This window comes from Onychostruthus taczanowskii, unplaced genomic scaffold, assembly GCF_017590055.1.
Source record: "Onychostruthus taczanowskii isolate IOZ18803 unplaced genomic scaffold, ASM1759005v1 scaffold35, whole genome shotgun sequence".
Lineage (NCBI taxonomy): Eukaryota > Metazoa > Chordata > Aves > Passeriformes > Passeridae > Onychostruthus > Onychostruthus taczanowskii.
The window spans coordinates 6,476,962-6,503,753 of NW_024500905.1; the positions used below are offsets into that span (position 1 = coordinate 6,476,962).

A 26,792-nucleotide genomic window follows, 5' to 3' on the forward strand; every position below is an offset into this window, starting at 1 on the left:
CAACTCAATTTCTTTCCTTCTTGCAGATGTTTAATGGGGTAGGGAATTGTAAATAAATTTTGTGTGAAAATCTAAAAAAAAACAAACCAGGTTTTAGGAGGAAAGTTAAAGCAAAAGGAATCCTCTTCCTACTGAAACTTCAGTAAGGTTGCATTCAGCATCATGAAAAGTCATTTGCATTTGTTCAAGCATGACTCCTTTATGTAAGGACTTGGGGACCTCTCTACTATAACCCTGTAGCAATACCTTTCTGTTATCTCCTGGTTTTGCCAACAGCCAAGGCAATATCTAAGTGTTGGAGAGCTACAGTACATCAGTTCTACGTGAGAGTGGGACTTTGAGAATATACACTGAAGTCTCAACCACTGGTAAACAACAAAATATTACATCTTTTTCGATCTCCCAACTAATTTTAAAAAACATTTTATGAATAATATTTCATGTTGATTTATTGAGAATTATATCATAAGCAAACACAAATGAAAAAATATAAAGAAAGGTATAAAATATCCATTGGAAATGTTTGAGGACTCCATTGAAGAATTTTGTCTTTTTTCTTTTTTAGAATTTGACCCACTTAAGTCCACAGCCTTAATGTGTGATAAGCCCTTACAATGCTTCTAACATCAGAAGAGATGTGAAGATGACAGCCAAAACTCTGGCCTCTAAGCCACCAGCCTTCTCTGGTGAAATCAAAGACAGCTTTAAACTCAGTTTTGAGCTCAGTAAACAAAGGTTTAGACCTTTAAGCTTTGATAACAGGGATGACAAAAAACAGCCCCAAAAATCACCAGGTTATCTCCATGAAATAAACTCAGCAAATTTTTCTTCAGCATTCTAAAGCCCATGCACTATTTGCAGAACTGTTTAGGTTGGCTGGAGATTTTAAAGGGGTTGTTATAATGAAAAAAAAAACCTAATTGGAAATTACTTCTGCACTTTATTCTAAGGAATCTAATAATTTTTAAGCACCTATATCTGAAATGAGGGATACAACACGAGTTCTGACATTGCAAAAGACTGAAACGGAGTTACTTGCATCAGTAAAATACACCCCCATATTGTTTGCTTTAAGGCAACCCCTCAACCTTTATTATAAAAATCTCTGGTGTTGCAGAAGAACTGTATGTCTAAGCGCCCAGCGAGGATGAATAACCTTCATTGCAACACTTGGTTTCATGCCAGGGGATTATGTTATTGCTTCCCTCCCAAGTCCTTATGAAAATAAGATATTTCTCATGAAGACTTGTCTTGTAAGTAAAATTGATGTTGCATTCATAAATTAGGTGTTACTTCAAAACACATGGCATTAATTCTTCCTACCTGACCCAAGCTACACTGATGCTTCCCCGTCTTTTATGTTTCTCTTTAGAAACTCATCTTTGAAGTCTTTATTTTCTCAGAAATTTTGGCAACCTATATGAACAAATATGTCCATCAAATCCATAGCATTTGGTTATACCGGGAATTGTCACCATTCAGTTGTTAATCCTTGTTATAACCTTTCTGGACTAGACAGAGTATAAGAATATTTCTTCTTTTAAGTGCTTCACACTGTTTTGTCAATACATGTTAGATAATGATTAAAAAGCCAACAGCAAATACTGTGCAACATGTGCTGGTGCACTGACTTGTCTTGCATTTAATTAGTCAATTAGTTTTGCATGGATTACCACAGTAATCTGAAACTACCTATTGGTACTAAATAAAGCTAAAAGGAAATAGAAAAACAGCACATTACCTGGCAGAGAGCTGCTGTCCAAGACAATAATAGGAACTTGAGAGATACAGAGCCTTTGTTCAGTTTGAACATTTAAAGACTCTTTGGAGACCTGATTGGCTGATTATCACACATGATGTTTGGACAGTTTATTTTGTGTGACCAATTGCCAAACCAACAAGCATCTCAAATTACTGAGGCGCAAGAGGCTATGGTGAAACTCAACAATCAGAACACAATCCCTCAGAAGGATATCCTTGGTTTATTAACATTCCATCACCTGTTTAGGTTTTCTTTCACAGCTTCTTTGTCTGACATGAAAGATTTTTCCTTAACAACCTCTGTTCAGTTTCAAAATTCTATTTAGGTGTTATATATAGCCTTTTAAATGAGTGCTAATGTCTGGGGACACCTTCACATAGTTTGTGTCTAATGCTCTAGGAGTTCAGCAATATATGGTGAGGCTGGTTGCGAAACTGCCTTTTATAACATACACTAAGATCAACATTAATATTGTTTTGTTTAATGAATAAAAGGTGTAATAAAAATGCTCTAAAGATCATCAGTAAAAGATTAAAAGGAAAATTAGAGGCACTTAATGTAACTATCATGTTGCAAAAATCCAATTTTTTCTCATTTGGACAAAATTGTCCAGCAATTAACAGTAAGTGTGCAATTAACTTAGATGTTTTTAGACTGCTCAATTAACAGTGAAAGTATAAAATACTGCATAAGGCTTTATACAGTAATTAGAAACTTTGCATTAATAAGCACTGTTAGCCACGAAAATATTTAAAAAGCTGTGTTTTGCTGGAGATAATGCAGAATTTGCTGTAGCGCTCCAAACATTATTTTCCATTATTCCTTAAATTTTAAAAAAACATCACTATTTTTGTATAGAGAAAAAAAATTGAATAATCTGTAGAACTGATGATAGAATAAATATATTACAAGGTAGGTTGTACCTAAGACCAGGTCCTACCTTCACTTAAAAACTCTAAGCAAAATGCTTTTCAAAGTTCACATCAAAAGCCCTTTCTTTGTAAATGCAAAAGTGTTCTTTACTATATTGATGGAAAACCAGGCAACAAGGTGTGTATGTCCTCACAACTGTAATTTTTTATCAGTCTCACACACCTTAGTTGCCTTGACCCAAAAAATGCTGGAAAGGATGAAATTGCCTGGCCAAAAGAAACAGAAAAACAACGTGATGACTCAGGCTGGAAAAAAAATTAAAACTTTCTCTTGTCCTAGATATTCACTAAGCAACAGATATTAAAGCCTCAAAGCTCTTAGAAGAGCTTTGTTTGGGAATTTCTGGCTGCCCCTGGAACAGATTTTACAGGCAAACTGCTGTTACTTTCACTGCCCACCACTTCAAAAGTTCATAGGCAAGAAAGCAATTCCCAGAATAAATTTCTTAATTTATCTGAAAATAATGACGCTAATGACAATCTGCATTTCCAGGACGTGTGTCAATCTCATATGAAAAGTGAAACAAGGTCTAGAATTACTGAAAACTAACCCAAATAGGAGACTCGCTTTAAGAAAAAGACCAGCCTAATCATGAGAAAGTATTACTATTTAATTGACCTCTCTATTGTCTAAAACTTCAATTTGAATCTGAAACAGTTCTTTTGGGAAGAATGAAACATACTGGAGATAACACATGGCAGCGATAGGCGAGCCTCTAATGCCAAACTGTGAGGACGATACTTGCAAGAGCTGTTCATCTCATCACTGAGGACAACAGCAGGAAGGGAACGTGTTTGCTGACACAAGCACACAAGAAGAGGACAACAAAGCAAGTCAACATGGGTTGCTGAACTCTGACGAAGACCCTGCAGTGACAACAATACCACATTTCCTATAATTGGAGTGAAGTAGGAAGGGAGGCATTGTTACTGCTGGACACCTTCTGTTACATTTTGACAGCTTGTGTTTAGTCCCGGGTACAGTTTCTCACTTGTGTCAGCAAAGCTGCTCTCCCCCACTGCGCCCTTCGGTGGCAGGCCCTTCCTTCCACTGGATCCTCATCCCTCCCCAGGCAGGGCAAAAGAAAATCACCACTGGCCCCAAGATTTCTGCACCCATGAGAAACAGCCACAGCAAGATGGATTAACAGCAGGTACCACTGCAATGTCTCTAGGGATGCTGACCACAAATATGAGCAAGCACAGCACAGCACCAGCCTGGCATCACAGAGGGGAACCACAGCCGCCTTCTGTCCATTGACTTCAGAGAGCAATGAGGACTGAAATCTGTGCCAGTCCTGTGGCTGAGCTTTTTAAATTCAGGGAACTGAGCATGAGGTAGAAGGTCAGAACTACCACTGAAGTGTACTTCTAAGTGACAGAGCTAATTGGCATGGGCATGCCAGTGGCAGACAGCTGACCTGCAGTTCACTGTCAGCTTGAACTTGACATAACCAAAATTTAATACCGTCTTGGACCATTGTCTATACAAAAACATATCAATACCAAGAAGGCTATTACCCAGCTTACCATATGAGACTGTATCCAGCAGTGGATTTTGTGAATAGTAATGCCAGTGGAGTTTTAAAGATAATACAAATCCAGCTACTCAAGAGCTCCTCTGAGAAGGCTGCCTAGAGCTGGCTCAGTTATTGCACTTTGCTGCTCCTTCACACATAGGCACATATTAAATGTAACTATTCCTCTCTGGAAGAGAGCCAAACACCAAAAGGAGAATTTCTTTTGGGATCTTCAGATTAAACTGTTAAAATTGAAGTAAACTCATCATAACCATTTAGTCTGGCTGCTGATGTGAAATTCAGCTCAGGAATTCTACACACTAACATCTTCTTCACTACTTCTTTTTAGTAATAGACTCTTGAAAAGAAATAATCTTTGCTGCATACGGTCGAGTGCTACCATTTATACTGCAGCACAATTTTTCCTTCTGTCTCAATCCAAGACTTCTTGAAAGAATGCCTTGCATTATCAGTGGCAATAAAACCTAAAGCTATATAGCAGCTTGTTCTAATAACGGATGTTTGGTCACAAATTGTTTTCTTTTGGTGTGAATTTTAACTGTTTTTTTGTATAATTCCCTGCAAGACCTACGGCACTGGGTGATAATCTTCTTTTCTCCTACTAGTATATACTCTAGATTTACACATTTTAGAGAAGATTTAAGCTTGTGATACACATCTGCAAGATATTCTTTGACTTACACATAATTTGACGTTTTCTCATTTAAGGGAGTAATCCACCACAAAAATATTTTGACATTAAGAATGCTGACATCTGCATGTGATCTGTATATGTAGGTTTCACTTAAAATCAGTGGGCAGAAACAAAGTTCTGGGATATCTCTCCCTGACCTGTCTTAGACATATAAGCTATAATAAAATGATATGTGGCCTACAAGTGCCTATATCTCTCTATTATTTAAAGTATATCTGGAAAAGTCGCTCAATTATAGATGCATATCCTACTGAAATCCGTGCTTGGATGAATCCAGCCCTATATATAAAGTTGTAATACAATTCTTTGGTATTGCAGTAGACTGAAAAAAATTACCCAGTCCCTTCTTCCAGTTCAGGATTTTTAAATATTAAGTATGTTGTGAGAGGTAGGACAAGGGTTATCCTGTTGACTTATTTAGCTCTTACAAAATAAGAAAGTGAAAAAAGTATGCTCTAGATTCTAAAAATGTTCTTTCCATCTTTGAAACTGATCCACAGCTTAACAGCACAATGTTGAAATCTGAAATTCTGCAATCTTTTCTGTACAGTTGAGAAAAAAATGTCCAGTTCAGCTGAGTATTGCGTCTCTGAAAAGCATGTGCTGCAAGACCTATATTTTGTCTCTGTGTTTGTAAAATGTGCAACTTACGACTGTTGCATCACAAATATTTTTGTGGTTGCCATGGCTTCATAGAAGACAATTTATGGAAGGTGCAGACAAATTATCTTGTGCTTTGCATACCATAGACAACTATGTTTTTGAAAGTAAAACTTCAAGTCTTATGCAAAAAAGTTTAAGAAAGAAAATCACTGCCATGTTAAGCAAAACAGTGACAAATTTCATATGTGCAATTTTAATTGACAATTTACTCGATTAAGTTACTGGATAAACCACTAAATTAAAACTTGAAACAATGTTCAATGCCTTACAGAACACAGAGGACAGCTTACCTTATGTAAGGGCTGGACACCTGCCCAGATCCACAGAATTAGAGGCATAATTTTTAGAGCCAATTTGTGACTGCACTGATTAAATTGCTAACAAGACATCAATTTTTATAATTCATACATACTTTATCTCATATTTTTGTGACATTTTGTGAGATTGTATTTCATAATATCTGAATATGTGTCATTCTACAGTTCTATAAAAGTACCTGGTATTAAATACAATTTCTTCCAAATGTGAAATAGAGGCAGCAGAATAGATTTGAGTCAGGCAACAAAAGTTAGTTAGGGCTGTTTCTGATGATACAGATACCAAATATGCATCAGGAATTGCTCAAAACTTAACAAAAAAACCTAACCGTTTGCCCAAGATACTGCCAAATCTTTTCGAATAAGTCCAAGAATTACACAAAAGATCCCTTTGCAGAACCAAAAAAAAAAGGCAATGCTAATTTAAAAACTACTCTCTGTGAATTACTTGAAAAGCATTATAATGAAGCCTGAATTTTTGTTGGCTTGGATAACTGCAGACACACAAGAGCTTGAGTAATTAGATAAGCCACAGGGTGTGCCAGTGCACAAGTTTGAGTGTGTTAGGTATGAAGGAAATACAAATCTGAAAGGTATGTTGCACATCACATTACCCAACATCCCAGTTTTTGGGTTGCTTCACAGCACCCTTTCAAATGAGCCAGACACACTGATGGGTTAAAAACCACCTGTGCACAAGTCACAAACACAGAGGTTAAAGAAATATCAGCGGTTTCCTTCTCACCCACCAGTACATTAATGCTCACTGCAATGGTACTGTAATGAAAACACACTCCCCCAGCAGCCCCTTAAAATGCAAGCCCTCCCCAGTCTGCAACCCCTCTCCACCTGCAGCCACTGCTTCAGACTGCTCCACAGATTGCCCACTGCCCTCCCTGCACTCTTCCTCCCTAATCCCCAGCTTCACCCAGCTGTCTCACCCCTCCTTGCTCTAACAGCTCCAGTAACTCAAAAACATGCCAGAATACAAAGTCCAAGGTAAGGAAAAACCACTCCACAAATGACTTACAGCTTCTTCATCACAAAACTGGTACTTTAAGTTTCCCTTTGTTCCTTGACTTCCCTTCAGATGTCCTCACTATCTTGTATTTAAATGTAATTGTATGAATGCATAGATAACCATACATGAAATAAAAGAATGCAATACCCTAGAAGTAACTTTTTAAAGCTACTCTGTCAGGGCAGAGTTTTGCTGTGATTATTTGAATAACACTTTCTGCCTTAAATAAAGAATTATAAACTCAGCCACTAACATTCTTACCTTTTTTAAACATTGCAATAGCTCATGAAGACTAAATATGTTCAGCTCATTAATATATGATCGTAATTTTCCTCTTTTGCTCAGATCACTTTAGATGCTTATACGGAATCCATTTATTTGTCTTTTACAGATTATTTGTGGGAGAGTGGATTTTTTAGAGTATAAAATCTTTTTTCTAGTCAGATCAGATAATGTATGTGAGCCTAATTCAGTGGAACTGAGTGTGTATGTGAGACTGAATATTAGAAACTAAAGGCTGTTTTTCATAGGGGAGAGGATGCTGTGAGGACATTGCAAAACACAAGTGAAAAGAATAATGAGCTTGAATGCAATAGTACTATTGCCTTTACTAGCATCTTAATTTTTAATGGTATGCATCTTTTGAAAGCCTGTACCCCTTACTTTTAACTTAGCAATCTTTGCCATTGCACAATTATAATGTTAAGCAAAAAATACTTGTTTCTCACCTGTAAGAAAATACAAGATGTTCTCCAGCTTGAAAGCTTATGATTTATGTACAGATATATAAGTTGCTAAATACGTACTATATTTGTTGGAAGTTCACTCAGATTTTCATCTGGATTTGGACCATGATTAAGAGAGGCATTTAAAACAAGTAAGCAGTAAGTGTAGGTATGCTATAGTGGGAAAGTGACAGTTGTACTTAGGTATGTATTACCAAGACAAGCATAGTTATAAAAAATATTCAGCAATTGACAAAGTAGTTTTGTTTAAAGACATGAAGGAGATACAACCCAAACTGATTAAAGCGTGTAATACAATTTATTCCTACTTTGCCCTAAAGGCCAGCTATGCTGGCAGAAGTTTTCACTCCTGCAGGATGAGCTCTTGACTGTAGCATCTACAAACCTAAAGCAGGTTTTTTAATAGGTAAAAATCCACACAAATCCTGACAATTGAGGGTACTCAGAAGACAAAAACATTTTATGCAACTCCCAGCAGGTCTGAACACTGCAACACTGTCTTCCAAACCACCTTGAGCAGGTCTATTTGAGACAAATACAACATTTTAACTGCCACAGGTGAAAGATGCAGATCACTGTGCAGTTTCACTATAGCTCTACAGCAACAGGTTATTTTAGAAATGGTGCCCTGGTAACCTTAGCAGTAACACAAACCACCTCCCAAAGGCCAGCCCAATGTCTGCAGATCCATCTATTCTGCTTACGCTGCAGCATTTAGGATTGAAATTAAAGGCTTTGACAGCCTCCCCTTTGAGGAACAGTGGGCTTTTCAGGTAGCTCATGCTGCCATGGCTTTCCTCAAAAGCAGAACATTGCATTGCTGGACTGCCCAAGAATTAAAGCCCAGTAACCTGATAGTTTATATCATGTACACTTCCTTCCTTCTTCTTCCACCTTCAAGACCTTGTGTCTTGTCACTGCTGTGAAAAGCCTTCCTACTCCTCCTTAAGGAATCACTGCAACACCCTCCAGATATTATCAGTTCTCTGAGAGAAAAAAAAAAAAATTAGAAACCATCTTGAATATGCTTTTCTCTCTTTAGGACAAGAGTCTCTCTTGGTTCCTGTTTGCAGCAGAAAGCAGGCAGCCCATTTCTATCCTCAGCAGGGCCCAGATAAGCAGCTCTACCAAATGAAAAAACAAAGAGGGATTCCCTCTGTCAAAATCACAGAAGCAGAATAAAATGTGCCTCGGAGCATGAGTTCAAACAAATATAAAAGGTTCTGAGCTCAGTGGGGTTTGGTTAAATAAATCAGGTCCAAACTTTTAGGAACACAAACACAAACCATTCCCTTCTCAATGGGGTAACAGAAACAAACACACCAAGTTAATGAACGCAGCAGGGATTGACCAAACAGTTCAAACTCCCCTTTGAACAGTGCAAACAGCTTAGAAGCAAGCAGCCTTAGCCTCTTGGCACAGGAAAACAGAACCTGCTCTGCTTTGGTTGGATGCCTAAAAACTTCCTTGATTGCAGAAGTCCTCCATTCTAAAATGAGGAGCTAAATTTACTATTAAATGCCAACTAAAGATTCATCCATGCAGTTCTGACAGCTCACATGCCCAGCTGAAGTATTGGCACTGAAATGTGTCCTCCAAGCATTTGATTCTGTTGTTTTCATAGCTGGTCCAAATTCTACATCTCCTCACACTCCTGTACTGCCAACATCACCCACCAGTACCCACTACTCCTTCTATGCACCTGGTCATAGAACTGTTCCAAAGAGGTCAAAAGGATCGTGTGGAAAATACATAAACATGTATATATGGCATTTATGGCTGCTTCCTACAGGCTGTAAATACCACACTGCAACACTAGAACTTCCCAAAACATCAAAGCAATATAAATTGCAGCCTTCCAGGGCTTTCTTCATTTCCCCACTTCACCTCCTAGTAAGCAACATGTTGCATAGCTCTTCCTATGTTCACATCACTTTGTGTATTTGTATATATACATACAATTATTACTATTGCAAAACTATCTACTCACTCATGTATGTTCAGCTGCCACATTGAGAAGTAAATGCTTCCATCAGACTACACCAGAATGTAAGATTCTCTGCATATAAAACAGCTATAACTGCTGTTCAAAGCACTTATAGAACAGAGTGTTCAACATACAGTTATAACTTCTGTTTTCATCCAGTACATGTTCATTAGCAGAGGGAATTGATTTAAAAGTAGGATTTAAGCTCCAGTTATTAAGAGATAACAACCTACCTACCCAGGATCCACTAACACAAAAATTAGAGAGCCTAATTTAGGTGGCTAATTTAGGTATCACAAGAGTACAGTCCTGCATTAAAAAATTGTTGTATTTATACATCTGGGATAAAATTGGTAAATGAGGGACAAGAAAAAAAAATAAGGAAGAAATTTGTAACTTTGTTATTAAAGTTAAAAACATATCCTGGATACTTAATAAAACATATAATTCAGTGCAATTAAACTATCAATTTAAGTATAATAAATCCAAAATAAGCTTGGTTATGACAATTACTAGAGCTTTGCTAATTTTTCAGGAAATGCATACAAGAAAAGAAAAATCATGGCCTCATAGCTAAAACACATTTTCATTGAGAACAATACAATTTAAGTCACCATTTTACATATACAATATTTCAGCAATGCTGAAGTGTATCCAGAACTGCACGCTCATTACCCAATTAAGCAACAACATTTCATTAACACCTGTCTATGCTACACTCAAAAGAAGAATCTATTTTAATTGTGGAAAGGACAGGTTTCCATATCCTATTGTGATACTATTCATCAACAAAAATCTTCCTATGCCCTACAATTAGAATGAAGAAATCATAAAAGCAGAGGGCAATATACTCTCCATTCCTTTCTCAAAAAAAAACAAACTAAAAAATAAGAATACAACTAAAACCTGCTCTGGCTGAAAACATGACATCTCATTCCACTTCTGCTAGGCTGAAGATATCTGCCTCTGTGAAACTCCTCAAGATACTATTTCCTCAGGTTAATGTGTTCTCCCATCCACTCTGTTTTCATCTTCTAACATGCCATTCTTCCAAGGCTACATTTTTTCTGTACCCTAATTATGACACTGGAAAGGCAGAATTAAAAGCCATAAGGATAAAGAATGCAAACATATGTAACTCTAAATATAAAAATAGCATGGCAAAACTTCAGTACTGGTAACTATGGAGGAACTTCATCTGTATCCTATGAAAGGTGTCCTACAAGTGAAAATGGCCACCAGCAGTTTTAGTGTGGAAAACCCAGTATGCAGTAGGGTGAGAAGAGTACAACGCTACTTGCTACTGTATCTTGGTTTTCATTCTAATTAACAGGGAGAAGGACAAACTTCTGACCCAAATAAAAACAGGAATGGCAGAGAAGATGGAAACATTAAAGAACTTATTTGGAAATAGAGACATCTTTTTGGTAATCATTATGAGAAATAATTTCTATTTAACCTAATCAGGAAAGTCAAAGCAAGTGATCAAAAAGGCTACATAACGGAGTCTTAAGAAGCAGTGAAAGAGTCTCTTCAGACATTACAGGGTGTAAACCATGAGTAATTCCTTATAGCCCAGTAGAACTACACCACAGGAAGGGAGCTCAAGCATGGACCTGGAGTCACAGAAAAAGAGGAAATGCCAATCAAGCAACGCTGACATATTAATTGACTGAGAGCAATCACCACAGTGCTTTTAGGTGTCACTTAAAAATGCCCTTCCTGGATTTCTCTACCTCATGGGATCTTGGTCCTTATATTCATTAGCTTAAAAATTACTTTCATTATTTGCATGAAGCTAAAACTGAAATAGATCACAGGCCACGCAAGGCACTCATAATGTTCTAGTGTTATTTTGTATGAATGAGGAAATGAACTAAATTGAAATAATGCACCCCTATGTCCAGCACAACTACAACAAAACATTTCTTTCTGAATAACTATATGACAAACACATGAGAAAAAACCCTACCTTATGCCTCTAGCCAACATAATTGTATCTGCACAAGAAAAAGAAAACAGGTTCTTTTTTCCTATTCTTCACAAATATAAAGCATACTTCATGCTCTGTAAATACAGGCTATTATGGCATATTCTTTTCTACCTATATTCTCTATATATACAACCTAGAGGTCAAAAAATACAAAAGCTTTTTTCATTCCTTGCTAAAATATGTTGTTGTGGTTTCTAATCATGTGCTATTGAGTCCCCTGATTCACCTTTTGTAGTGTTGGTGAGAAGAAGAGGCTGCCTAATGGAAGATAAGGAGTTAGGATCCCTGTGTGATAAAATGAGTAGAGCTCTTACAAACTCCTCAGGGCAGAAAGGAATCCTTTAGTTTAGTACTATGTACAAATTTTTTTAAAGATGTACATTCTAAAAAGGGGCTGGTAATAGGATGATAGGCCCATTGCCGCCTTCAGCTTCCAGCAGCAATTTCCTTCCATAGTCTATTCAGCTCTCTCCACCTGCTCCCAGATGCAACCCCCTTGCTCAGCTTCCCGCAATCTTTGTCTTAGGCACACTTTCTTCTGTCTTGGAAACCAGTCTTCAGTTCTAGTTTGCAGTATATATCTCAAAAACGTTCATTTCTACCATCAGCAGGAGGCACTGCTGAGAACACAGGGTCCACAATCCAGATTCAGACCCAAATTCAACCCCAGCAGAGCATGCAAAAGCAATTAAATTCTAGAAAACATCTATTCAGTGGAAAGTATACTTAGCAAAGGCTAAATTTATCAAGGAATTTAGCACATAAAATTCCAATTGTTAAGAAATCAGACATTTACATTACCAAGGGGAGTTGATTTGCATCATTAAGTTGTTCTTTTCTTGGCTTCTTTTGTGAACCTGCCCTGAAGGCCATATCAAAAATGCAAACCATAGGAGCTCAATCTAGTAATGACAACTCGTGTGGCATTTTTAATTCAATAGCAAAGGTAACTGTTGAAATATCCCATATTTTTATCCAATTTCTATCTCAATAAGATCAGCAAAGAAAATCAGCTATGTGTCTCAGAAGCCAGACTGTTAAAGCTGTTAGTTTGAACACAGTCTTGTATCACTTCAAAACTTCTCATCTTCACCACCAAGTATTTATATTGTTATTCCAGAGATTTGAAAAGAACACCATACAGAACCTAATTTCTAATGTTTAAAAAACCACTCTAATACATATGCTGGAAATAAGCATATGTTCATTTCTCTGTCTGAAATACTAATCAAATACGTTCCAGTAGGAACCAGCTATATTAAAAAAATCAAACACACATTTTGCATATATGTTTTTGCCATTTTTGTCAGCACAAAAAATGGGGATTTCTTTTTGGTTTCTTTCTTTACTTGTTTTTAGTATTTTAAAAGAAATACTTGTTCTCAGTACTTCTTGATTTCAGAACACACAAACTGAAAAGTAAAGCTCCGAAGGTGACTCTATGAAGTTAAAACTTACACGATGGATAAATTGAGATTTCATCTTTTTTTGTCACTTTTTTGCTTGTACTGTAGACTCCAAGAGTGTTGAAATGCTGAGTGGCACGCATGAATGTTAAAACCTTAATTAACCTATTTCTATGGGGCAAAAAAAAAATCTATCTTTTGGGATGGTGTACTGCTGTTTTGCGACTGATTTTAAGAATTTTGATTAAAACTGTAGACCATATGGAAGAGGCAATATACTTCATTGCTCTGTCATTACCACCACTGCAGTGACAGAAATGCTGAAGTTCTTTGATGCCAAGCACATCTTGAACACCATTCCAACTCTTTGTTGTAGGTGCTGTGCCTGGGTGCCAAACTTGGAATGTTGCCAACGGTTTGCTAATCCTGAGGCCACATGATGGAAGGGCCCTACACAATGGTCACGCCTGAAGCTGCAGCAGGAGTCTGCTTCCAGGTATGGGAAGATGAGATACTCTGAAGGACCAGGACTTTAAAAATATATAAATGAAAAAAACTATGAAATACAGTCATTGTGAGTCGTCTTCTGTGCCACATGCTTTCTGAACCTTGGTGATCACCTACGCAAGTCTTCCACTGGAAAACCTTAAAGAAAGATACAAGCGAATAACTACCAAGCTTGTGGTCAAAACAACTGGAAAGTGTTCTTTTGGGGGATACAAATATTCATGCTGAAAGAAAACACTTTTTAAACAATCTTGCATGTTTGGGCAACTCCAGTCTACAAAGTTTTATGCTTTGATTGCTTTTTGCAGAGTTTGATACTGTTTTTATCTTTCATAGTAACCATATGAAAATAATGTCAAATCCACATATTCTCAAATATTCCAACTTCTACAGCATTTGGACGTCCTGTAGTTTGTTGACAGGTAACTTAAAAGTACAAGTTTCACACAGTATATAAAATTCATAGCAAATTTTATATGATTTACACTATTATTCAAAGCACTACTTTTTTGTTGGGTGGAACTGTAATACATTCATTAGCTAACATTCAATAATTATGACACCAAGTTGAAAAAAAATGCATCAGCACTAATTTAAAAAAAAAAAAAACAACAAAAACCAAAAAGCTGGCTTAAGTTTTTTCTCTAGTGCTCCCTGCCTTTATGAATTAAAATTAATTCCATTTCTTAAAATCTTAAGTCTTACAACTACAAAGGAAAAGAGTATATTGTGATAAGGCTCAATTCTTTTCCATTATTTTCCTCCTTCACTTTTGGGAACCTTCTAAAGTGGCCTAGTTATGTTCATATCCTTTCAGAAATGTGTATTCATTTTTATCAGATCTTCGTGGAAACCTCTTCATTTATATCAAGCTCTTCATATAAGTCATAAGACAGAAGAGCACTGTGTCCCAAAAATAAATAAAAAAAAATTAGCATGGAACAGGAAGCTTGACCTTGAAAATGTACAAATAAAGGAACTACTTAAAGACAACACATAAACCAAAACTAAGATCTACAAAAGGAGCTAATGATGATGAAACTGCCTCCTCATTGTCACCACCCCCCAAAAATACTATGAATTAAAAACCTTAAGACTGCAAAGAGAAAAACCAAGTGATAAAGATTGTGACTCTTTCTAATTTACCGGCCACTGTAACCTAGTTAGACAACCCTTTGCTTTTCAATAAGAGTTTAACAAGATTTTGATTGCTTGCCATAAGACCAAGAAATATAAAAAATTATTGGCTAGATTGTAAAGCCAAATAGAGAAGCACAGTCAGTTTGTCCAACATCTTCTTCTCTTTAAGTCATGGAATATTGTCTCCTTACTCCTGCAGACAAATTACTTCTGTTTGAATACTGCAAACTTTTCTTCAAATGTTCCAAGATTCTCAATAAAATTAGAGAAGCTGGCCCAACAGATCACAAATACACGCAAGTCAAGGAATGCAGGTCTGGACGGAGATGCGTATGTGGGACTCAGCCAGTTCCTCGTGTTCGTTTGACACATAAAACATTTGGTCAATGACATCATATTTTCCTATCTAACCTCCTCCTTGATGCTATGCAAACACTATGACATACATATATTACACAAACAGACACAGAAACTGGTAACATTCTCTATCAATTATGTATAGCAATGACCTAACCATTTTAATAAAACTCAAAAGATAGTTACATTTTTTACAATTATACCAACCTTGATACATAAAATTCATTTAACAACACAGATTTTTATCACGGCCCAAGAACCTTCTTGATTCTCGCACAAGAAAATTGACAGCTTAAATTCTGGCAAATGGTGTTAAGGGATACAATTTAACTAAGAATTATCTTCAGATACTATCCTTGCTAAAGCAAACTTGTCCTCAAGAAAAATGCAACTCTTCAAAAGCATCACGTGATTCTGCAATAGGAAAGAAAATCACGTAAGTCACAGGCTCTTTTCTTGAAATAAAATGGGTCCAACAATAACCATATTTATTGGAAATAAAGCCACCTCCTCATTGCAAAAAGAGAACAAGATAATTTATTTAAGAAACAAAGGATACAAGAGAGGACGTTTTTCTAAAATTTAGGAAAAAAAAAAAAAGCACTGAGATGCCAGGAAAAAAAATAATCAAGAAATAGAAGTATGATGTAGTGAACCACATCCAAGAAAGAAGAATAATGAAAGAAATTTTTTTAAAAAACACCAGCTCGTGATTCAATAAATGTTTTTTTCTCTCCCTTAATGGCCTGTCCATAAATTTAGGCTGGCCAAAGATCTCCTGCCCTGATAAAACCTGGATTCTAGAAGAAGAATTCTGCTATAGCAAGAGTTGAGTGAGCTTAAATACAGTATACATTACAGAGAAATAACAGATAAATTAGGTTGAAGAGCTGGAAAGAAGCTTTTTAAATATAATGCATTTATTTTTTAAATAACAATGCATTTATTTACAAAGAAAATTGCTGAAAAAGAACTCCTTCACTCCTTACTGCAGCTGCAGAGCCACAATATTTAACTACACTCTGCTTTCTTCCTTGGTATTTCCTTTTGTAATATTTCAAAGTCTCCCCCTTTGCCCATAAAATATCTGTTCAGATCAGTGTATCACAATACAATCCAAATTGTTTTCCTTTCTATAAAACGTGTGAATTTGGTTTTCCACCATGCATAAAGACGTTCCATGAAGACCACACTTCATATGTAGGCTATTCTACGTCTCCATAATACAAATAAAATCAGGTTTTCTTCACTGACAAAATTATTCAAACCTGCAATAAAATAAAAACATAACCTCCAGCCACCACTCTGCCGATTCAAAATGATCAGCTGTTTTGCTTTAAAGCCACTTACATTGTAAACACTATGCTGCAAACTAAGCTAGCTGGGGCCTTGCAGTCACATGGAGTTACAGTTCTGTAATGGATTGCACAAATAATAGAAACATCTCAAGTATCATCTCTTCTCTAAATGTATTCCATTATGTAGAAGGAGTTCAGCACTCAGGCTCAAGTACACTATTCAAAGTTAGCAGACAATAATGCAAGAAGAGAGAAGAGATCCAATTTAAAAATAAAAAGGGAATCACTTATGCATTATTTTCATATTTACTACTTGTACATAAGAGTATATCTCACTTGAATTATGTGTCAGTTTCCTCCTTCTTTCAAATATAAGTGTACATCCCTCTGTCTCAATGACTAACTTTTCTGTCATGATTCATTTAGACAGAGCTAAGGCTCTCGAGTTGTTGGCTCAGTTGGTGTGTGATTAAGTTTATGGCCCCATTCCTGCACTGGAAGCCGCAAACACCTTTTCATTACTATTTGATCAGTAACTTGAGAACCACAGATGGGAACCACTATGGAAACATGAGCAATTATTATGGAGACCAACAAAACTAGAATGGACACCTTCATGAGATACCAGCTTTCTTTAGCTTCTCTCTTTTTACCAAAGCAGCTTTCAACTATCTCAGTAAGACTCCTTTATTGAAAGCTCAGGCTGGCACTGGAAAATCTAGGTATCTGCAAATGTTTTTCTGCTTTGTTTTGTTTTCCTATCGACCCCACTGGAAAGGCAATGGAGAATTTGTGTCAGTTCTGTGACCCTGCAGGACTGAAAGGTAATGTGCTTTCCCAGAAGTACCAGGGGACACTTTGGTCTCTGAAACGTGAACAGAGCGACTTCTCAGGCTCTCCTAAGACTTACTGCCTTTTAGGGGCCACTTCAACAACGATGACCCCTGAGCGATTGCTCCCTGCCAGGGAGCTCTTCAGACCATTCCGTTCAAGGACTGTGTGCTAGTGGAGGTCAAGTAAAGAGAATTATGGAGGACTATTTTCGTGGCTCTGGTACTACTTATACAAGGACCTCTGTACACAACCATTAACTAAAGCCAACAGCGTTTCGAGATAATAACGCAAGAGTCGCGGAACTCGGAGCAGCCCAGAGCACGGAACTGCAGCTGGCACGGAGCAAGTGCGGCTCCATCCAGATCCACCTTCTCCAAGGTCACCTCGCTCACAGCTTCTTGCAGGCCCGTTTCTGATGACGGCAAGCGCGGCGGCACGGTTCGTGCTCCGCTGCTCTCCGCCCACATTTCCCGGCGGAGCCCGCCGGGGCGGGGGCCGCGGACGGCGGCTCCGCTTGGGGTGGGCGCGCTGGCAGGCTCGCCGCCCCGCGGGGATGCGCGCAGCGGCGCGGGGGCGGGATCGCGCCTCGCTCCCCTCAGAGCTGCGGCCTCAGCCCGGCCCCGCCGCCCGCCTCCCTCCCTGCCCCGCTGTCAGAGCCGCCCGCCCGCCCGCGTGGCAGCGGGGCACGGCGGGGCGTGCGGCGTCTCCCTGCGGTGGCTGCTTTGGTACTGGGGGACGACAGCACGGTCCATCCATCCATCCATCCATCCATCCATCCATCCATCCATCCCTCCATCCATCCATCCCTGAGTGGGCGGCGGCTCGTGTGTGTGTGTGACTGACAGTGAGGCGCGCACAGCGCGGGGGCAGCCGCTCACACGCAGCCCGCCGGGGCCACGCCGGCGCGCCCCGGCTGCGGCAGCCACTTCTCCGTCCCCCGGAGCCCTCCCCGGTGGGGACAACCTCAGCGGCCTCGCTGCTCGTCCTCCTCCTCCCTCCTGGCGGGTAGGTTACATTACCTGGTCTCTAGCTCGGACTGGATCTAATCCCGCGGCCGCCGCCGGCTCCTCTCCCGGCCGCGGGGGTGAGTGGGGGAATTAATTTATTTATTTTCCATGAGGTGTCCTCTGCAGCGGAGTAGCGGCGGGAGAGCCCGGGCCGGGCGGCAGGGAGGGAGGCCCGGGTGCTGCTGTCCCGGGGGTGCTGCCGGGGAGCGGCCGAGGCGCTTCAGCACCGGCGCGGGGGGGCGGGGGCTGCAGAGGAGACGCCTCCCGGGCTGCCCAACCCGGCTCCGCGGGGCTGGCGGGGGCGCGGCGCCGGCCCGGGGAGAAGGGGATGGAGCCGGCGCCAGCGCGAGAGGTGGGACAGGACGGGATGTTCTGGGCTGGGGCGGGCGGGCCCTGTGCCCCTGGGGGCAGCCGTGAGCGCTCCCCGCCCACCTGCCCGCCCCGCAGCGCCCGCAGCCCCCTCGCCCCGAGTTGCGGCCGGGGGACAGGGGGGCACCTCAGTTCTGGCAGCGCGAAACGTGTCCATGCCCGCCGTCCCGCCCCGATGTCCTCCTGTTCACCACTGAGGGTGCCGAGTATTTCACATTAAAGGCAGTTTGCGCTCTCTGGTCCACCGAAAGTCTAAAAAACGGTGCACCACTTTCCTCGTGTTAGGGGGAAAATAAAAAGTAAATTAACCGAATTCGTTTTGTGCTCAACGCAGGACCTTCGCCTTCTGAAACGGGAACTGAAATTTGGCTCGTCAGCATTGAGTTGCTGATGAAAATCTTGGTCACCTCAGCATTTGCCGTCTTTTTTGTTTCCTTAAGAAAAAAAAAATTTATGAGAAGTGTTTTGTATGTATGATGAACATATTTATGAAAGTGACCGCTAAATTATCCAGAAATCCTGTCCTTAAGGATAAAATTCTGTGAGGAAATAGATAAACATAATCATATAATTGCATAATTAAAGCCTTTACCATAATACTCGTCTAAATGTTGCACATTAAGTGCTGTACTTAAGTACTGTGAGGAGACTAGAATAATTATAGTTGTTGACATTGTGTTGCGAAATGTACAAAAGGAAAAATGTACAAAAGGAAATGTTAATACTATATTAAAAAAAAGAACAACAACAAAAAACTTGATTTCAAGCACTTTGTTAGAGCTTTATGATCAGGATCATTACAGGCATGTTAGGAACTGAGACTGCCTGTGCATGGACAGGAGGAGAACTTGGGCTGTAGTTGGGAGTATTGTAGTTTCCTGAGCTGCTAGTAAAGGAAGGAAAGACTTGAGCTTGTGCAGTTTATTTTTGTCTGTTTATTTTCCATTAATAACATTTGAATCCCTTAGCTAGAATCATCCACAATTAACAAAATGTTTTTGAAAAATAATCTGGAAAGGAGCATATGACCCCTCAAAAAAACAGCGTCATTAATGGCGATTACATCAAAGAATCCATCCACAGACAACTGCTGTCTGAAGCACAAATTAATAGAAATCAGGTTTCTTTGTCTCCTTTTCTTAATAGTTTATTTCCTTTTATGTGAGAAGTGTTAAGAACTTTTCTATGTTTTAAACTGTAACCGTTAAATCAGAAGACACAGACCTGGAAATATCAGTAATGTAACACTTAAGCATTCCTTAATTCTTTAGGATGTTATTGTTATTATTTATGTATCATCCATGTCCAGGCCAAGTCTTTCAGATTCAGGAGGGAATACTTTGTCACATGTCTGTAAAGCAGCCAGGTTCCTACAGTCTCTGGGCAGATTCTGGCGCTGTACTCATAAGGAACAGTAAGTAGTTCACTGGTAGAGAGGGCAAACACTGTTCTTCCCAAAACAAACTGAGCAATGTGGAGTCAATTTGTGACATTGCATAACCTAAGTAGTGCTTCAGTTACATATCTGAATCCAGGGGCATTTTTAGGAGCAAACATGGTGACTCCCAGGGCAGCAAGTGGAAGTGACAGTTGCATTAATTTAGGTAGCAATATCAGTCATCTCTTGTGCAAGTATGTCAAAGGAGCCTGTGCCCAGCACGCTCCCAGTCACAGTGTCTGTCCTGGCAGCAGGTTGCACTACAGGCTTTGGAAGACCAAAGACCAACGAGGAGCCCACTAAACCTGTTTGTTGGAGGGGAGAACAGACACTGAGCCATGACTCTTGGTCATGCATGCAAAGAAAACTTGGGTACTGATGCCCATGGTCAAACTCTTCCAGGCAGGCCCACGACTACGGGGTAAAAAATGTCGAAATTAGGATGAAATTTGATGTAAATATTTTGTTAAAAAAGCTTCCAGTGCTGAAATTAAAGTTGTATATGTGGCATTACAGCAGCCTAAATCTGTCTTCCATATTCAAGCACTTTTTATGCCCTGAAGAAAATTGTAGGACCTCAGACAGTTCCTGTAAAATGCAAAGCATGTCTACAATGCCCTTTACAGTGAAATAGTAAAGTTTGCTTGCTGCTTTATATGATTTTAAGAAAGTAATTTTCAAAGAGAACTGAAAAATAAATACATGAAGATAGAAATGATTCCTCATTTTCACTGCAACCTTCTATTTCCTCCATGGATATGCCCTAACTAAAATAAATATATATTTATATAGATATATATTTTTAATTTATAAATGTATACTATATATTACACACAATAAATTTACACAGTGTAAAATTTATAATTTTACACTTGTATATGATAAGGTATATCACACAGGCAGTATTTGCTGTACTACATAGTACATACTGCATGCTGTATGTGACAGTGCTGCATACAGTGCAAGTTGATGTATTCTGTCCTTGTAAATAAATTTGTATTTATATTATACTGCATCTATTAACATCTATATAGAAATAGAAGATTGTGTTATCATATATTAACCATTACAGGCATAAACATCTTCTGTATATGCCTATGTTCCTCATGCACCTTCTTTCAATACCACCTTTTTTCAGACCACTCTCTGTAGGAAAGGTGATCTTCATTGACTCACTGTTGCTGTGTGTTTCATTCCATTTGGTGTTTTCTAGTCCAAGGCAGAGTCTGAACATAAGCTAGCTGCAGGTATAACAGCGTGGGATTCTGGCCTACAGTTGGCACAAGTTCAGATACAGCATGCTAAGTGCCTCCAGCCTGCTTAAAGTCACAAAAATTACCATGAGCCCTCAGACTAGGAGTGGATGTATGAATTCATTTTTTACTTGGACTTTGATTGCAGTGATATCATGTTTTTTAAGTGAATATGCTCCCCTGTGAGTGTTTGCAGAGTGAAGGCACTGAAGTGATTTGGTTCTCAGTTGCAGATTGAAAAGCCCTGTAGGCATGTTGCATCTTCTCAGTTTTGGTGCACCTTTGCTGTAGGAAGTCCATTATTCAGATTAAAAATGCTTAGTGAGTGATAGCAATAAATAATTTCTGAGTGAATTTTAAGAAGCTGCTAAAGGTTCAGAGCTCTGTGTGCATGTGTGTCTGCATATGGGAGTGTGACATTCTGTATTTTTCAGTGAACTAATTTTTAAGAAGACATTAAGTCAACTAATGAGAGAGCCACCTCTCTTGGTGTTAATTTTGTGTCCAGTTAATAGATTTTTGTGAGGTTGCATGTTAAACACTATCCTGTTTTGATTGTAATCGCTTGAGGTTTTTTTATTGATATTAACATAAAAGACTTTTAAATATTATTTTTTCACTAGAGAAAAAGAAAATGCTACAAATGTTGAATACCTGATGGTACTTTTTGTAAGTCTCTCCACTAACTGTTTGGGTAAGTCCCCCACTGGAATAGTCCCTTTTCTCCACATGCCACTTATCAAACAGTTTTAACTGAATCCAGAATTTTACAGGTCCTCTTCTAAGCTTAGAACTTCTCTGCTACATTACAGGTTGTGTCTTCTTGTCCCAGAGTCTGAATCTAAAGGGTGCATGTTTACGATCATGTGTTGTTCTGGCCTATGTCGGATTACATTCTGATTGTGTTCTATTTTTTCTGCACTGATTTCGGTTCCATAAATACACATCTCTAACTTCTCTCATGTCCATAAGCAGGCTGATGTGGTGTGTATTCTTGTCATCTCCCAGTGATGCACAGGATAATAACGTAAGTATTATATTGGCAAATCATCTAGATCACCTTCTGTAAGCTTTATATCAACAGCTAGTAATTGTCAGCCTATGTCTCACTCCACCTTCATAGCTCTGTCACTAGCACGACACTTAATCCTAGCCCTGTTAGTGAAAGAGGTACATGTACTTCAAGTTTTGTGATAAAATTCATATAAATATAACTAGAATGTAGAGTTCTATGATAATATATAGCCAGAGCATGTCTTTCCATTGAGGTTAGTTTTCTCTGTAACCATCAAACATGGCCCAATCAAATTGTTTTCTTTTGCAGCTCATGGTGACACAGAACACAGCACACTGTAACTACAGGAACAGACTCGACTGTGAAAGATCTCTATCAGGCATCACAGAGAATTTGAGGCAGCTGGCAGTTATCAGCTGAAGCAGTTAGTCAGTAGAACTGTACAAGATAAATAGATAATTGAAAAGCCATCTGGAAACCTGGGAAAGATAACAAGCCTGTCTTCTAGAAGTGAGGTAACAACTCAGGTAGGTCACAGATGAACTCAACTCCCAGATCAGTGCCCAGATCATTGGCTCATTGTCGGTAATGTCTGTGGATGCACAAGTCTGATCCTGAATTGGTATTCAAATATCTACTTATCAAATAGCTTGAATTCTGCAACAATTTGTTGTGGTCTAGGGTGAGACTTAGGTGCAGATTGAGACATCTTAGGCATCTATATGTAAGGGCTCAGGTGTAAATTATATGTGTAAACTCTTGTTCTAGACAAGAGTCAATGCAACCTGTGGACTCTTCTGGTGCCTTGTCTGCTGATGAACTGCTTTGAAGATGTTTCAGAGGGAACTGAGTTGTTCTCTAAGCTCCATCTGAACACAGACAAAAATTATGGCATCATGTGAAATGTACTGTCAGAGTTTCTGTCTTGCAGTTCTCTACAGGATGAAATTCCCAGCAACTTGAAAAATACATTAAAAAATATATTTTAATCACTAAGTTCCGACAAAAATAGTGAAAAAAAACTTTCCTGAGTTTCTCCTAAAGACAAATAAGGATTCTGTAAAATTGTTTGACCTTTGCTTGTTGTTTGCTGTGACTCGTGCACGTCATACAACAGTACCCGAAGCTATTGGCCAAGTAAAGTAATCTTGGATATCTTCGTGTGCTTTTGTTCTGAAAATGTGTATCAATATACATCTTGGATCTCTCAGGCTTATTCAATGCATTTAAGATATTAACAGGATTATTTGAGTTGGTAACCTGAAATAATCTGGCACTGCATTTATTGATGTACAAGATTATTCTGAATTTTGTGTCTAAATGTCTTATATACCTTACAGGTCCATGTGAATAAAATACTTTGCTTTAAACATAGTTTTTTTTTTCCTTTGTAGTGATTCTATCTACTGTGGAGTCATTCATCCCTTGTCCTAGAGATTTTTTCTTCTCATAGCACTGACCCCCCAGGGTTTTTAGAGCATTGGGTTAATCTGAAGATCTCCAGCTAATATACTGTGAAGTAGGTTGGAATCCAACCATACAATAATATCAGAAAGCAATAGCAAAAGACACAGTCCAAGTTATGGTCAAACTAAGGTTACAGAGTGTGGCTACTGCCCCAGCTACAGAGACAGAGCCTGGACAGCTGCAGAGCAGTGGCAGCCAGCCAGCATGCCTGAATAGAGGAAGATGAGGCCAAGAGGAGGACTTAAATCTCAGATATTAGTTGCTCTAATATAGAATGAACAAGCTATATAAGAATCTTACATACCCAGAAAAGAGCTAGAACACTAGTTGTAAACAAAGTCCTTGAAGTTCCTTGTGCAACTTTTCAAATAAAAATTATCATAGCCAAATTACTTTAAAAATTAGCTTTTAAGATGCACTTAGTCCTAAAAATTTGTGTGTACTAGGTACATCATAAACAATCTTTGCCCTCAAATACATCATATGCTCAGTAATTTTAGTTTTTTTCAATGTGAGGCCATTAAATTGAGGCTGTGACTCCACAGGCACATTACAGTTCATGCAAAGGTAGTCCTGGCTTTCCTTCTTTGGCTGGGAATTAGAATCTGTTATCCCACCTATACTGTTTTTATATCTTAACTAACCCACTCTTCATGTGGGCTAGTTAAGATACTCTGCTGTGTCTTGTGTACTTTAATTGTTCTTTCAACAACAACAAAAAAACCTGTTTATGAAAACCCTGTTTCTCTCTGAAAAGTGCATTTTTCAGATGTAATGTATAAGCTGTGTAATCTCTGCTGTCTGAAAAAAAATATTTTTCCCATTCTATTTATGAAAGATATTATTGCTTTACAGGATAGTTGCAGACCCTCACACAAAGATATGGCAGTTGAAAACTAGGCAATTAAATAGCTCAAAAAGGAAGAAAGGAAATGCAATTCAAAAATATCTATGCAGAGGACCCATAGCTGTCTGCAACCCTCCCCATTGCTCTGTGTAGGTAGTAGTCAGGATTATCTGTGGAAACAAATGATGTCAGAACCAGTCCTCTAAACCTTTTCAATTTCCCTATATGAAAATATCCTGTAGAACTGTGGTATGGTATTGGATATGAAACAAACTCTTTGGGATTTTTTTAATGTCAATAGAATTCTTTTCATTAAATTTTAGTTCATTTGTGCTGTATACTGTGTATATTTTTTTTCCTATTAAATAAAAAAATCTTTCCTGATAAGGACATCTTTTCTGAAAGCACTTCTTAAAATAGACTAGCTTGATGCTGTGGATAGTGCTTTGACATTGAAGAAAACCAGTGAGATGCAAACAAATTCTTGCAAGGCCGGAATTGATGCCTGTATACTTTAGAAATGGTTTGAGTCATTAGTAGATTACTAGGCTGCACAGAGAGCTGATCTTTGAAAGAAGTCACTGAATTAAGGGCAGACTATTGTCCTGTAGCTCCCATTAGCCTGCACATTAACCATCTAGATCTACAGATATTTCCATACAAATCACTGGAATAATGGGTATAGGTTTTATATAAAATCATCATGGCCATAAAATGGAATGTAGGAACATTTACCACTACTGCAGTTAGAATAGCCAAAATAACCATACATTTGAATACAGCTTTGTCAGGATTTTTATTCTCAAGATCCCACCTATTCACAAATCTGGGGTAGCTGAATATCAGATAGTTAGGTTTCCTGGTATGCTTTGGGTTTGTTTTTTTTGGGTTTTTTTTCAGTAATAATTCATGAAATCGTTTAAGTACTTTCATAGAAAAATACAATTTGACAAATCTGATAGAAAATATATCTGCTCTTGGCTGAGGACAAAGGAGTGGCTAAGAGAACCTGTCATCTCTGATTGCAAGCTTCTCCTCCTATCCTTTATCTTTCAAACAGTGATGAGTTGTGGTGACAGACACAATGAAATATAGCAGCCCCTTCCAAAGGGCTTATAGTGTTCTGTGTGTGCAGCAAGATCAGAGGAATGTTCAACAAGATCACAAACATTCCACATTAAAGTTTCATCATGGGGAGGAGCCTTTGCCAGTGGCATTTTGAATTTCATTTACTCTAGGTTTGCTTTATAAAACCTAATGAAACTTGCAAAGTAGTAGCTACATTGGAGCTAAGCATCTTGGCTTTTTCTCAGTGATTAGAAATAGCTATCTGAAGAACACAGCTAATTTCATCAAAAAGGTCTAAAATGGGTTGATGGAATTGTCTTCTGGAACTACCCATTTGTCTCTATTGACTATAAAGACAAGCCAGAGTGTTGGTACAAGTATAAACAGCAGCAGTTTAAACATATAAATTTAAAGGTAAATGAAATGTCTTTATTTCTGACTTTTCCCTCATTTGCACATTGCCATCCTTTTTTGTGTGAAAATGAATCAGTGGACTCAAAACAGATTTATCATAATGCCTTTAGCTGATTTTTGGCTGCTCAATAGTTCATTATATCCACCCTATGTCCTGTAGTACAATAACTTGTCACAGACTTCAAATTTTGGGTGATACTTCTGCATTGGATAAGCACATCATTCATTAAACTGAAGAAAATAAAACCAAAAAACCATGTGATGCATGCTAGAGTAATAACTGTCTTCTACAGTCTTCAACATTGAGCAGTGACAAAAATGGAAAAGATGAGGTTTGCAATATCTTCCCTGATTTCATTTTAGATGTAATGAGAAATTTCAGCCTGGTCCTGCCTGCCCACCAGTGTATGCACCTAAACATAAAGACAAAACTTTGTTGGTCACTTCACTTAACTGCAAGTTACTAAAGTACTCCAAAATCGCTACATGCTCCATTTGAAAAGTGTACTTTGAAAGGATCCTGTAGTGTGGATATAATATCCAGTAGAGGCTAAAAAATTGCACAATTTTGCTGTACTTGTATTCTGTATAAGTTATAAAGAATCTTCTTACAGATGGTGTGAACTCCCATAAAGCTTTACAGGAAGAGGAGTGTTTTATTCATTGACAAGGCAAAAGCTACAGCTAATGAACCCAGGCAGCTACTGCAGACCTGC

General features: G+C 38.5%; 1 protein-coding gene and 1 long non-coding RNA gene across 2 annotated transcripts in view; one reads left to right on the forward strand and one right to left on the reverse strand.

Moving 5' to 3' along the window:
* Positions 1-20,414, reverse strand: part of SLC16A7 (solute carrier family 16 member 7) — an 82,096-nt gene extending 61,682 nt beyond the window's left edge. Inside the window, exon 1 of the mRNA XM_041411357.1 lies at positions 18,218-20,414. The gene's annotated coding sequence lies outside the window, so the exon portion shown is untranslated. The remainder of the gene's footprint in view (positions 1-18,217) is intronic.
* A 137-nt stretch (positions 20,415-20,551) lies between these two features.
* LOC121339526 lies at positions 20,552-23,654 on the forward strand. The gene is made up of 3 exons (XR_005953194.1): positions 20,552-22,292; positions 22,590-22,807; positions 23,049-23,654. It is a non-coding gene; the product is annotated as an uncharacterized LOC121339526 (long non-coding RNA).
* Positions 23,655-26,792: the final 3,138 nt, after the last annotated feature.